Source organism: Argopecten irradians, chromosome 7 (genome assembly GCF_041381155.1).
Source record: "Argopecten irradians isolate NY chromosome 7, Ai_NY, whole genome shotgun sequence".
Taxonomy (NCBI): Eukaryota; Metazoa; Mollusca; class Bivalvia; order Pectinida; family Pectinidae; genus Argopecten; species Argopecten irradians.
In genome coordinates, this window is record NC_091140.1 from 28,928,012 (window position 1) to 28,940,859 (window position 12,848).

The 12,848-nt window shown below is 35.5% G+C and overlaps 1 long non-coding RNA gene across 1 annotated transcript in view; it reads left to right on the forward strand.

Moving 5' to 3' along the window:
• Positions 1-11,162, forward strand: part of LOC138328060 (uncharacterized) — a 12,107-nt gene extending 945 nt beyond the window's left edge. Inside the window, exons 2-4 of the long non-coding RNA XR_011209156.1 lie at positions 7,917-8,077; positions 9,992-10,049; positions 10,797-11,162. This is a non-coding gene — a long non-coding RNA (uncharacterized lncRNA). The remainder of the gene's footprint in view (positions 1-7,916; positions 8,078-9,991; positions 10,050-10,796) is intronic.
• The last annotated feature ends 1,686 nt before the right edge of the window (positions 11,163-12,848 follow it).

The following is a 12,848-nucleotide window of genomic DNA, read 5'->3' on the forward strand; positions in this document are numbered from 1 at the left end:
TTTCTATCAAACTTCGCACAATAGTAGCATACAGCCTCTGAAAGAATTTGGGGTCAAAAGGTCAACTACAAAGGTCACTGTTACTAAAATAGATTGTTACACAAAATATAAGTTTCAAGACGATAACAATTGTAGCATATGAGACCTTGTGAACTTGATAACTTGAGTAAATATAAACCGATCTTTATAAAACTTTGTGTGTAGACTAACATTGGAATGATCATGGACGAGTTCGAAAATCAGCTTGATTTGACAGTAATTTACGGAGTTATTACCCTTTACACTAATGATTAATATTGGACCTTGTGAACGTGATAACTTGAGTAAATTTAAACCGATCTTAATGAAATTTTGCATGTAGACTAATACTGGAAAGATCTCGGAAGAGTTCGAAAACCAGTGTAACTTGATAGTTAGTTACGGAGTTATTGCCCTTATCACTTAAAATTATTATTTTGATATTGTTACCGCGATAACTTGAGTAAATATAAACCGAGCTTTATGAAACTTCGTATGTAGACGAACATTGGAACATCTCGGAAAAGTTTAAAAGTCGGATGATTCGACTGTAATTTACGGAGTTATTGCCCTTTGCACCAATAATTATTATTGGACCTTGTGGACGCAATACCTTGAGTAAATATAAACCGATCTTAATGAAACTTTATGTGTAGACTAACATTGGAAAGATTCCGGACGAGTTCTAAAATCTTGTGATTCGGCTGTAATTTACGGAGCGGTTGCCCTTTGCACGGGTTATTATTTTTGGATTGGTGAATACGATAACTTGAATAAATATGCACTCCGCTTCATGAAACTTGGTATGTAGTTGGAAACGATCTCGAACAAGTTAGTGAATTAGCCTGATTACGGAGTTATTGTCCTTTGCAATTATAATTATTGAATCTTGTGAGCTTGATAACTTAGTAAATATGCACTAAGCTTAATGAAATTTTAGAAAGATATCGGACGAGTTTGAAATTCAACTTGATTCGACGATCATTTATGGAGTTATTGCCCTCTGCAATAGAAATTATTGAACCTTGTGAAGCTTAATTTGAAAGTTTGTATGTTAACCTATCAATTGTAAGTTCCTATTTTGTGAACAAAATCGCGCTATTTACTCCATATTTAAACGTTAAGGCCTCTTGGTTTTTTTTAGTTTTTTTTTGCAATTAACTATTTCCAAATTGTTTTTTTTTTTTTTTTTTTGCAATTAACTATTTCCAAATTGTCATACATTTCTGTTTGTATATATGTAAATATGGTAGGTGTTATAGTAATAACTACGTCGTGGTTCTTCAATGTAAGTCTACATTTCACTCATTGAGCGCAAGGTTTTTCGTCGATAACGGCAGTCTGTGAAGTCCTAGATATGAATAAATTTGTGCGTAGAATCATGTGATATGATATACTTTAAATATTGAGTAGATGGTGTGATCAGAAATACCATTAACGACGACTCAATTTTCTCGACCTGACAGGTCGACAAAATTGAGCGCACGGTTTTTCGTCGATAACGGCAGTCTGTGAAGTCCCAGACATGAATAAATTTGTGTGTAGAATCATGTGATATGATGTACTCTAAATATCGAGTAAATAGCGCGATCTGAAATACCATTAATGCAGTTCAAGAGTGCTTTGTAGCTAAATTACGCAAGGGTGGATGGTGGGGAAATTGTCACTAGAAATAGAATTAGTCGTTACTATGGCCAAATTGTATGTCATATGTAAATGAGCAACTCATATTTGCTAATGAATATTAACCTTCGTTTTTCATTAATTGGTCATGAATGATTGTAAATAGTTGCACCGATATCGAGTTAATTATCCATTATAGAACGTCCCTCTTTATATATAACCTTGAGACAGGGATCAATATATAGAAATTCATATGGATACTGACTGAAGAGTTAATAACAAAAAGTCTAAATTGGACATGCTGTTATTAGACAATGTTTGATGAGTACAGGTGATATTAAGTTAAAAGATATCATGAATAGTATATTATTAATAAATGCAGCAGGTTCAAATATGGCTATATTATATGTCATTCTAAGTCTCCTTAATCAAAGAGGAAGCTAATTAATTATCTTCCTTTTTACATTAATTACATAGCATCAGGTTTAACGGGGAAATAATCAAACCATTTTGCACTATGGCCCTAAATCAAAGGCTTGTGTCAGGGCCAAAGTATCTCGGGCTATTGTTATTATAATTCAATTTTGCTTGTAACGAGCATTTCCATTGGTTGAAAAATTCACTTTATCAGCCAATAAGGAAAGATGTTTGTAATGTTGCTTCGGATTAGCAGAGATTACGGCATAATAAGTAAGTTGAAATAATATAAGGTTTAATTTGAATAGATTTTTTATGTGATGGAGATACAACGCAAAAATCTGAATGTATACTCCCAACATCAACTGCTTTGCGGTTTATTTAGAGAACACTAAATTGTTTGTGTTATATCTCCATAACATACAAAATCTATTAAAGTTAATCCTTAATTATACAATGTATTTACATGACCAATCAATATTACCCTCCTTTCAACCTGCATACCGAAAACTAAAGGGTGGCATGATATGAGAACTTGAGGTTTGAAATGATATGTGATATACTTACAAATGGTCATGTCATATAAATGTACATGTACATGTATAGGCCTATACTATGTTTTTCCGTCTTAAATGTAAAAGCGAAATTTTGTTTGTTTTTTCACATAACAAGTAACACCATTTAGTTCATATTTCTCTTCTTGCTTTGCTTGAAAACAGACTATTGAACCTCAAATATTTGATAATATTTGTATTGTATGCATTGATACGCGTTATTGTATACTTTTATGTACACTACTCTTCTCTATTTGTTTATGGAACGCAAACTTGCCTCTGGTACTATTGCAGGCTATCGCATGGCTATTTCCAGTGTTCTGTGTTCTCAATGATAGACCAGAGTTAGGGTCTTCCAACTCTTTGTCTGCCTTGATTAGGTGGTTCAGTCTGGACAGGCCTAGGGTACGGCTGTTGGCTCCACAGTGGAATCTAGCACTTGTGTTACTGAAAAGGGCTCCTTAAGAGCCTTTAGTGTCGATCTCCATTAAGGTTTTTACTTTTGACTTCCTACTTGCTTTTGCCTCAGGCCGTAGGAGGAGCGATATCCATCTATTCACTGTTCGTGCTTCTTTGGGCCAGATATAGCTCTGTTACCCTACTCACTGATCCAGCCTTTTTGGTAAAGATTCACAATCTCTATTGAGTCGAAGGAGAATCATCGGCTTCTTTGTCCCAGTCGGACGCTTAGGTTTTCCCTTGATAAAACAAGGGGGCGATGTACTATTCTTGCCCATTAAACAGGGTCAGCAGGATTTCTCCTCCCAGTACATCTCCAGATGGATATGTCAGGTGATCAGGATTGCTTATGGGCAGTCTAATTATCAATCTAGGGCGAAATGCAAGGAGATGGCCCATGAGGTTAGAGTCCTTGCGGCTTCTTTCGCTCTCCATAATGGGTCCTGGTTCCAGGACATCATGTCTGCTGCCTTTTGGCGTGATCAGACTACTTTCAATGACTTTTACCTAGGGTCCCTGTCCTCTCATTCTAATTGACTGTTTTCCTAGGATCCCGTTGTGGCGGCCCAGTCTGTTACTGTACCTCCTAAGCAGATATTATATGTATTTGTAGTTTTTAAGTTATGCGAGCAGGCATCACAATGGTACACCTTTTTCATGGGAAGGTATATCCAAAATTGAAGGAGAATAATTCGAAGCCAGTTGTTTTCACTAAAAAAGAAATAAATTATTACGGTTATTGGGAACTGCCTGAATTATGGATAAAACATGTGAACTAGCCTTTGGATGTTTACTGGATCCGGGAATATATATTTTTTGAAATTATCCATAAATCTATCCTTTTATAATGCACATATGTTTAGACAATAGTCAGTTCGATTGAGAATAACTGTTACAATGTGTGTTGACAGAATATTTGGAGTTTTAATTTGTTGATTTTGTTTTTCAATTTTTTTCTTCTGCATTTTCTTTTCGGTGTGTAGGGGAGGGAGTCCCTCTCTTTTTCCCACCTCACTAATGCGATATATCATGTTATAGTACACATGTGTTTATACAAGGGTTAGTGCAATTCGAAATGACTGTAACAAGGTGTTTTGTCCATTTATTGTTTTACTGGTGATAAAAATTATGAAATTTATCGATTTTTTAGGGAAAAAAGCTGAAAATTTTATTGTTTTCCGGTCATTTCACAAAAATGAGAAGACATAACGTCATTATGATTTAATCGTATTCAGCATGTTTTAATCATATCAAAAAATGTGTTTATTTGCCTCTGAATATTGCCTTGTTCTCTATCTATGCGCATATATGCGAATGTGTCATTTTGGCCATTTTTGATACCTGAAATCCAAGATGGCGGCCATATGACCCCATGGGACATTAGTTGTAAATGGCAACAAGCATAAAATGAAATTAGACATCATACCGGTCCTAAAAAATATGTTTCGAAAAACTGCCAGAGGGGTACATGGGAACCCATTTCTCCTCCCCCAATAAATGAAATTCCAAACAAAGGTAAGTGCTTTGTGTATTTGTGATACTAGCTGGACACAGCATCATTTTTTTTAGATAATATAGTCAGGGGTGCCCTTAGTACAGAAGGCGCCCTCTTTAGATCAAAAACGGTATATCATCAAATCCTTATTTAGATGCAAATGTAATACGGGTTAATAGATTATAATTGTGGAAGAAAGCTTAACTGTCTTGTAAATTATAATGAGTACCTGGAAAATAAAATTAAAAATATTGGTATATAGCAGTTTTAAGACACCTGTTTTATCATGGATTTCAAATTGTCACTAGATGTTGAGATCAAGATACCAAATTAAAGACTCTGCCCAACTAAAATAACCACGGTGGTGGTATAAGGGTCTCATATGTGTTCGAGGTCGAAGACTTTGAAAAGTGAGGGAGGAGTGTATATAGTGTGATCATTTTCTTCTCCCCTGTTACTAAGATAACAACATAAGTTGCAGAAGTATGGATTTCGGTGTTTTATTTCAGACCCTGGTTGGGAATCCGTTACTACCCACAAGACTACGTACTCGAGTGTATAGTTGATACCTTTATGAAGACTGAGACGAGTCGATAGACACGTTTGTTATGGTAGTATATACATTAAGAAGAACAAGTGTATCACTCACCTGGTATGTGTAATGTTGTGAAAAAACCCAATGACTGATAGCAATTTAAAGGCATTGTTGACTGAGGACAGGTTCATATGTAAAAGAATTTAAATTATATGATTAAAGTGAATAGTCGGGCAATGAAACCAGTCTAAATACATTCGTTGACCTTCCAAAAGTTCTTTTATATCAAAACGACCGTCAAGTTCTGCTTACATTTTCCAGTTTGACCATTGAAATTTAGTTTAAGAAAATAATTCTGAAAACGAGGCTGTGTGGGAGTGTCAACACAGACATAGCCAGCCGAGACAACGTTTTTTCTTCGTATGCAGAGCGATTTTGATGGGATTTTTTTTCTTATTTCAAAACAAATTAAATTGGATATTATTTTAAAAATATTTACCAACTTTAGCCATCCTTTACCCGACTACTCACTTTAGATTAGTTTGAGAAGTAGCACTTATAAGGTGATAAACAAAGAGAGATAAAGCTGATAGATCAGAATGCTATATTAATATCAATATCCCATCATACAATGAACTCGTAATATATAATGATAAGCCATTTCATATAATGACAATATCGTAACATATAATGATGGTATCGTATCATATAATGATAATATCGTATCATATAATGCCGATATCGCAGCATATAATGATGAACTCGTATCATATAATAATAAATTCGTATCATATAATGATAAGTCATATTATATAATGACAATATCGTAACATATAATGATGATATCGTATCATATAATGATGATTTTGTATCATATAACGATGAAATCGTATCATATAATGGACATTTATAATATAAGGCAGCTATGGCTTTCCATACAAATTCGTAGTCCTCGTGGCGTTTTTTCGGGCTTATTCTATGCATTGCTATATCCTCGTATTTATAATAATCAATATAGACCACAAGGACTGAACGTGGTCTTAATTTGCAGGTTTGATGTGAAAATCGACTTTGTATTAATTTCATATTGAGTAATCATGTATATTGGTATAATTTTTGGGTCACCTGAGACGAAGTCTTTTCTAATCGTCTTTTGTCCGTCGTGCGTCGTCCGTCGTCCGTCTTGTGTCCGTAAACAATTTACATTTTCGACTTCTTCTCCAAAACTGCTGAAGAAATTAAAATAAAATTTTGCGCTAACCTTCTAAGGCATAAGGCCAATCAAAATTGTGAATTATATGGTCCCCACTCCTCCGAGGGTTGTGGGAGGGGCCAAAAGGGGTAAAATTGACCATAATTTCAAAAATCTTCTCTACGCACAGATGTAGAATCAAATACTCTTCATAGATAGAAAGGTCTTAAGGTCCTTTACATAAAGTGTGAATTATATGACCTTGGGTCGCTCGTTTCCCCCTGGGGAGGGGGTTAAGTTTACCATAGGTTTTTTTTACACATTTTGAGCATTATTTGATCATTTGTAATAGGAAAACAGTCAAATGTTGTCAGAATTATCAGTATGAAATGACCATTAAATCCTATCAACAAATTTTCTATGACTGACCCCCACGGGCCTTAGGGGCGGGGTCAAAAGGGATCAAATAGGCTAAAACTTCAAAAATCTTCATCTGAAATTCTGGAACTGGTAGAATCAAATTCTTTTCATAGATAGAAAGGTCTTAAAGGCCTTACAAATATTGTGAATTATATGACCCTGGGGTCTCTCGTTTCCCCCTGAGGAGGGTGACAAGCTTACTATAGTTTATATAGGTAAAACACATTTATGAGCATTTTGTGCTCAATTTTCATAGGAAATGAGTCGAACTTGGTTAGAATGATAAGCCTGAGATAGCATATTAACATCATATCCATATTGGTCCTGGCCGACCCCCTGGCTAAAACTTAAAAAATCTTCTTCTAAAATTTTTGAAATGGTAGAATCAAATACACTTTATAGATGGAAAGATCTTAAGGTGTTTTATAAATATTGTGAATTATATGACCCTGGGTTCTCACATTTCCCCCTGGGGAGGGGGTCAAGTTTACTATAGTTTACATAGGAAAATACATTTATGGACATTTTTTGCTCAATTGTCATAGGAAATGAGTCAAACTTGGTTAGAATAATTACTCTGAGGTAGCATTTTAATATCGATATAATATCCATATTGGTCCTGGCTGACCCCCTAGGGGCAGAGGGGCGGGCCTAAAAGGTTAAATAGGCTAAAACTACAAAAATCTTCTAAATTTATGGAAATGGTATACGTAGAATCAAATAATTATAGATGGAAAGGTCTTAAGGTGTTTTTTAAAAATTGTGAGTTATATGATCCTGGGGCCTCACGTTACCCCCTGGGCAGGGGTCAAGTTTACTTTAGTTTATATAGGAAAAACACATTCATGAACATAGGAAATGAGTCAAACGTGATTAGAATTATTAGCTTGAGATATAGCATCTTAACATCCATATCGGTCCTCGATGACCCCCTGAGGGACCAGAAGGGCGGGACCAAACAGTGTCAAAATGACTAAAATTTCAAATTCTTCTTGAGTTCACAGGTTTGATAGTTCAGCAAATACTCTTCATAGACTAAAGAAGTCAAATTTATAAATCACTGACCAACTTCAAAGCCCAGCATATAGTGTTTATATGTCGTTTATTTGTTTCATTATTTGTTTCATCATATATTCAAACTCAGGTGACCATTAAGGCCCACGGGCCTCTTGTTAAGTTATGTGTTTCTTTCTTGCCATGTAGACGTGCAGTGAGACTTCTAAGAGCAATAGCATTGTGGAAACTCTTGAGGAGATCGTTGACCAGCTTGGAGTTTCTACTGAGGATTATAGAATAGAAAGCCAGGAGGAAACCTTACTAACGAGGCTCAAGTCACAGTACCGGTATTCTACCAACTCAGAAAGGTGAGTGTTATATCTGTACATCTCAGGATCAGGGTTCTAACAACACATACATATAGGTGAGTGTTATATCTGTACATCTCAGGATCAGGGTTCTAACAACACATACATATAGGTGAGTGTTATATCTGTACATCTCACGATCAGGGTTCTAACAACACATACATGTAGGTGAGTGTTATATCTGTACATCTCACGATCAGGGTTCTAACAACACATACATGTAGGTGAGTGTTATATCTGTACATCTCATGATCAGGGTTCTAACAACACATACATATAGGTGAGTGTTATATCTGTACATCTCACGATCAGGGTTTTAACAACACATACATGTAGGTGAGTGTTATATCTGTACATCTCACGATCATGGTTCTAACAACACATACATGTAGGTGAGTGTTATATCTGTACATCTCAGGATCAGGGTTCTAACAACACATACATATAGGTGAGTGTTATATCTGTACATCTCAGGATCAGGGTTCTAACAACACATACATGTAGGTGAGTGGTATATCTGTATATCTCAGGATCAGGGTTCTAACAACACATACATATAGGTGAGTGTTATATCTGTACATCTCAGGATCAGGGTTCTAACAACACATACATATAAGTGAGTGTTATATCTGTACATCTCACGATCAGGGTTCTAACAACACATACATGTAGCTATAGGTGAGTGTTATATCTGTACATCTCACGATCAGGGTTCTAACAACACATACATGTAGGTGAGTGTTATATCTGTACATCTCAGGATCAGGGTTCTAACAACACATACATATAGGTGAGTGTTATATCTGTATATCTCAGGATCAGGGTTCTAACAACACATACATGTAGGTGAGTGTTATATCTGTACATCTCAGGATCAGGGTTCTAACAACACATACATGTAGGTGAGTGGCGTGTATATCTGTACATCTCAGGATCAGGGTTCTAACAACACATACATGTAGGTGAGTGTTATATCTGTATATCTCAGGATCAGGGTTCTAACAACACATACATGTAGGTGAGTGTTATATCTGTACATCTCAGGATCAGGGTTCTAACAACACATACATGTAGGTGAGTGTTATATCTGTACATCTCAGGATCAGGGTTCTAACAACACATACATGTAGGTGAGTGTTATATCTGTACATCTCAGGATCAGGGTTCTAACAACACATACATGTAGGTGAGTGTTATATCTGTATATCTCACGATCAGGGTTCTAACAACACATGCATATAGGTAAGTGTTATATCTGTATATCTCACGATCAGGGTTCTAACAACACATATATGTAGCTATAGGTGAGTGTTATATCTGTACATCTCACGATCAGGGTTCTAAATCTAACAACACATACATATAGGTGAGTGTTATATCTGTACATCTCACGATCAGGGTTCTAACAACACATACATGTAGGTGAGTGTTATATCTGTACATCTCACGATCAGGGTTCTAACAACACATACATATAGGTGAGTGGTATACATGTATCCCAGCTGTAGCACTATAATGATTGTACTTTCATGTAGAAATGTAAGTTAAGAGTTGTAATTTTCACATTATTCTGGGAATTGTATCACATAGCATCATTTATAGTTGCAAAAGTTATTGGTTTATCAACTTACTTAACCTACCACCCATCCCCACCCCCACCATCCCCCTCACCCTAAACTCCTGAAATGTGATTATGGAGGTAACTCGAAGTGTCCATATAACATATGTAAATTATAAGTTTAGGTTTCAAAACAAATGCAGTGCATGACACTATGATTCATAATACTAAGTTACTTGTTAAACTGGCTGAAATAATAAGTTGAACAACACGGACCCATTGGACCTCTTGTTAGGAAAGGTCATGCAATACGCGCAGTTTCATCTATTTAAGATATCTATAATATTATATTTTAGATACCTGCAGTATGTATTTGGTATTTTGAAGCAGCTTTCCAAAGACAAGAAAGGATGAGTAAGTGTGTATTTCTGCCAATATCTGATGATAATTCGCTTAAAAATAAGTTGCTTAAAAAGTTTGTTTTGAATCCACTATTGTTTAGAGTGCCATCTTTCATCTGAATTGATTTCATACATAATGTTTGTTAATTGTTATTTAATTTATATTTTGTAATATGTAATTAGGTCAAGGGTTAATAAGGGAAATAATGATGCATTTCATGTTTCATTTGATTTATGCTGTATAAAATGTAGTCACACCATAAATCATCCTTGATGGTCCAGAGGAGACGGCTACTACCACTGACATTAAATATATCCCCATCCTCGATACTCCAGGGGTTCGGATCACTTATGATCTCAACACTCCTGGAAGATGCTTCCCAAAGACATAGTAAAAATGAAGACAGCTCAGGGGAAAAAACTGAACCAATCACATGCCAGCAAAGAAGCGACGCCCAACTTCAAAGCCACACAGTCAACCACAGAGTACCATTATACGGCTATTTTGATGTACATCAAAGGACTTTTAATATCTTTTGATAAAAATCAAATGATCAATTTACCTACATATTTTCTGCTGCCTTCAGTTTCAATATGAAATAGTTAAGGGTTGGATATAATGACAGTCATTAACCCCTAAAGTATCGGGGAAGACCATAAAAATGAAAAGAATTAAGTACTGACTGATTTAACTTGAATTTTTTTTGTAATAAAAGTATCTGGCTAATACTTTCATGAGATGGTTTTTTGTTTGATACAGGAAGTCCTGTCACATTTATCGTGTCTGGAGGATGGAAAGGCATCACAAAAGACGAACATGAGTGTGGAAACAAAGGGGAAATACCACTTTTGTTCTCACGAGGATGTTGCAAATGTACACCCCTGCCTTGAGGATATTCAGGAAATGGTACTGAAGTGGATAACTGAGAATGATCGATCGAAGAAATCTTGATCTATATATATCACTTGGACATTTTCTTTAATAGCTTATAATTTAAGGGTAAGCAAAAATCTATAATGGACGGTGATACCAAAACAGAGAATAGCATAAACTTCTTTAACACAATTGGTGTTGGTACCTTGTTAATAATAAAGTTATTTTTGTTGACATTTATGCTTGATTGAATCCGCATCAATAATCTTGTTAGCATATCATAAAACTTATATTAACATGAGATGGATAACCTACGCCTACATGTAACTCCTATATGTTTAGATATGTAAGTATATGTTTAAATCAGCACATACATAAAATGTAAGAATTAATTGTCTTGTATTTATCGCCTGACAACAAAGGTAAGGTCATTCAATGTTCAGCGCATGTCTGTCCATTCATCCGTAATAAATCAACTCCTTCATAACCACTGGTGAACTTCAACCACATTTGACAGTTAGAATCTTTATAGGGTGAAAACTCACAATTGTATAAATGATCATGGTTAGGCCTGAGAGACGGAACCAATAGGGGTCAATCTGGCCATCTAACGATTTCTTCTCTGAACCTGAACATTGAATAACAATCATTTTATGAGCATCATCCCTATGCAAGGATAATTCAAGCTTGTACAAATGCCTGTACATAATGAACCACCACTCCTTCTTTGAAATTAGGTATCGAATAGCATTTATATTGCATTAATAATTTCAAAATGGGATATGGATTCAGAATTGTTCACATTATTGGACTTGTCCTCAGAGTGCCAACGCAAAAAAAGGTCAATTTGGCTATTTTATACGACTTCCCTGAAACCACAGGTCCCTGTGTCTGAAACTAAGCATTGGATACAGGTAGCATTTATGGAATTTGGTAGCATTTATGTGATATGGCGATTCTACATTGTACTAGTCTAATGGTTCAAATATTATCTGTGAACCAAAAACGATCAATTTGGATATAATTGGCTCCTCTGAAACTAACAATGGATAAAACTTATACTACATAGAAAGTATGCCTAAGGCGTGAGGACTGATCAATTACTTGATTCATATTAAAACTTTTACTATTGAATGAGGCCGTTTTATGTGTGTTGAGTATATTTAAAGTGCACTGCAAGATAATATAATGTGTGAGTTATAGTACCTGAAATTGTTATACATTTAACGTAAGTAACCAGGCCCCGGGAACACTAAACGAACATAAAGCCTATTTTGCATATAAGATTTTTGACTTATTTCAAAGACTAAATTCTAAAATTAATTTTTGGCCTTAAACCTTGAGACTGTCTTATCTTAATTATTGAGGCAGCCTTAAGTCCAAAATCAGACTTAAATTTCAAAACTGAAAGTCTGGCATATTAAGATCTACATGTATACATTTAGTATACTGTTTGCGAGGAAAGGAGAGCAGTTCTTCCAAAAGTATTTAGAGATCGCTTAAATCGTTTAGATATGAGGACATACATGTACATATGTATAACGAGTTGTTAGTAAGGTATAGATCCCGAAGGCCTCCCTTGTTATATATACATTTATTAATTAACTGTCTATGTTATTACACTAGTATGGATTTTCCGGCCGAGCTGTATCTGGCCAAACTCGGCCAATATTGAAAAAAATTGACGCAACTCGTCTAATATGATATTGGCCGACTTTTTCTCGTATTGGCCGATTTGGACTCGGCTAATATTGAAAAACGCGCCAAATCGAACGCGCCTCGTCATTCGGAAGTTCTCGGTGTTATTAAGTTATTTGATCTAGCATCTAGAGGGTTTACGAGATCAGTCAACAAACAACATGGAGATTGACAAGTCGTCTGTCAAAAGGGCCAGGGACAAATATGCAAAAAACGGCGAAGATATGCTTGGTGTTTTGA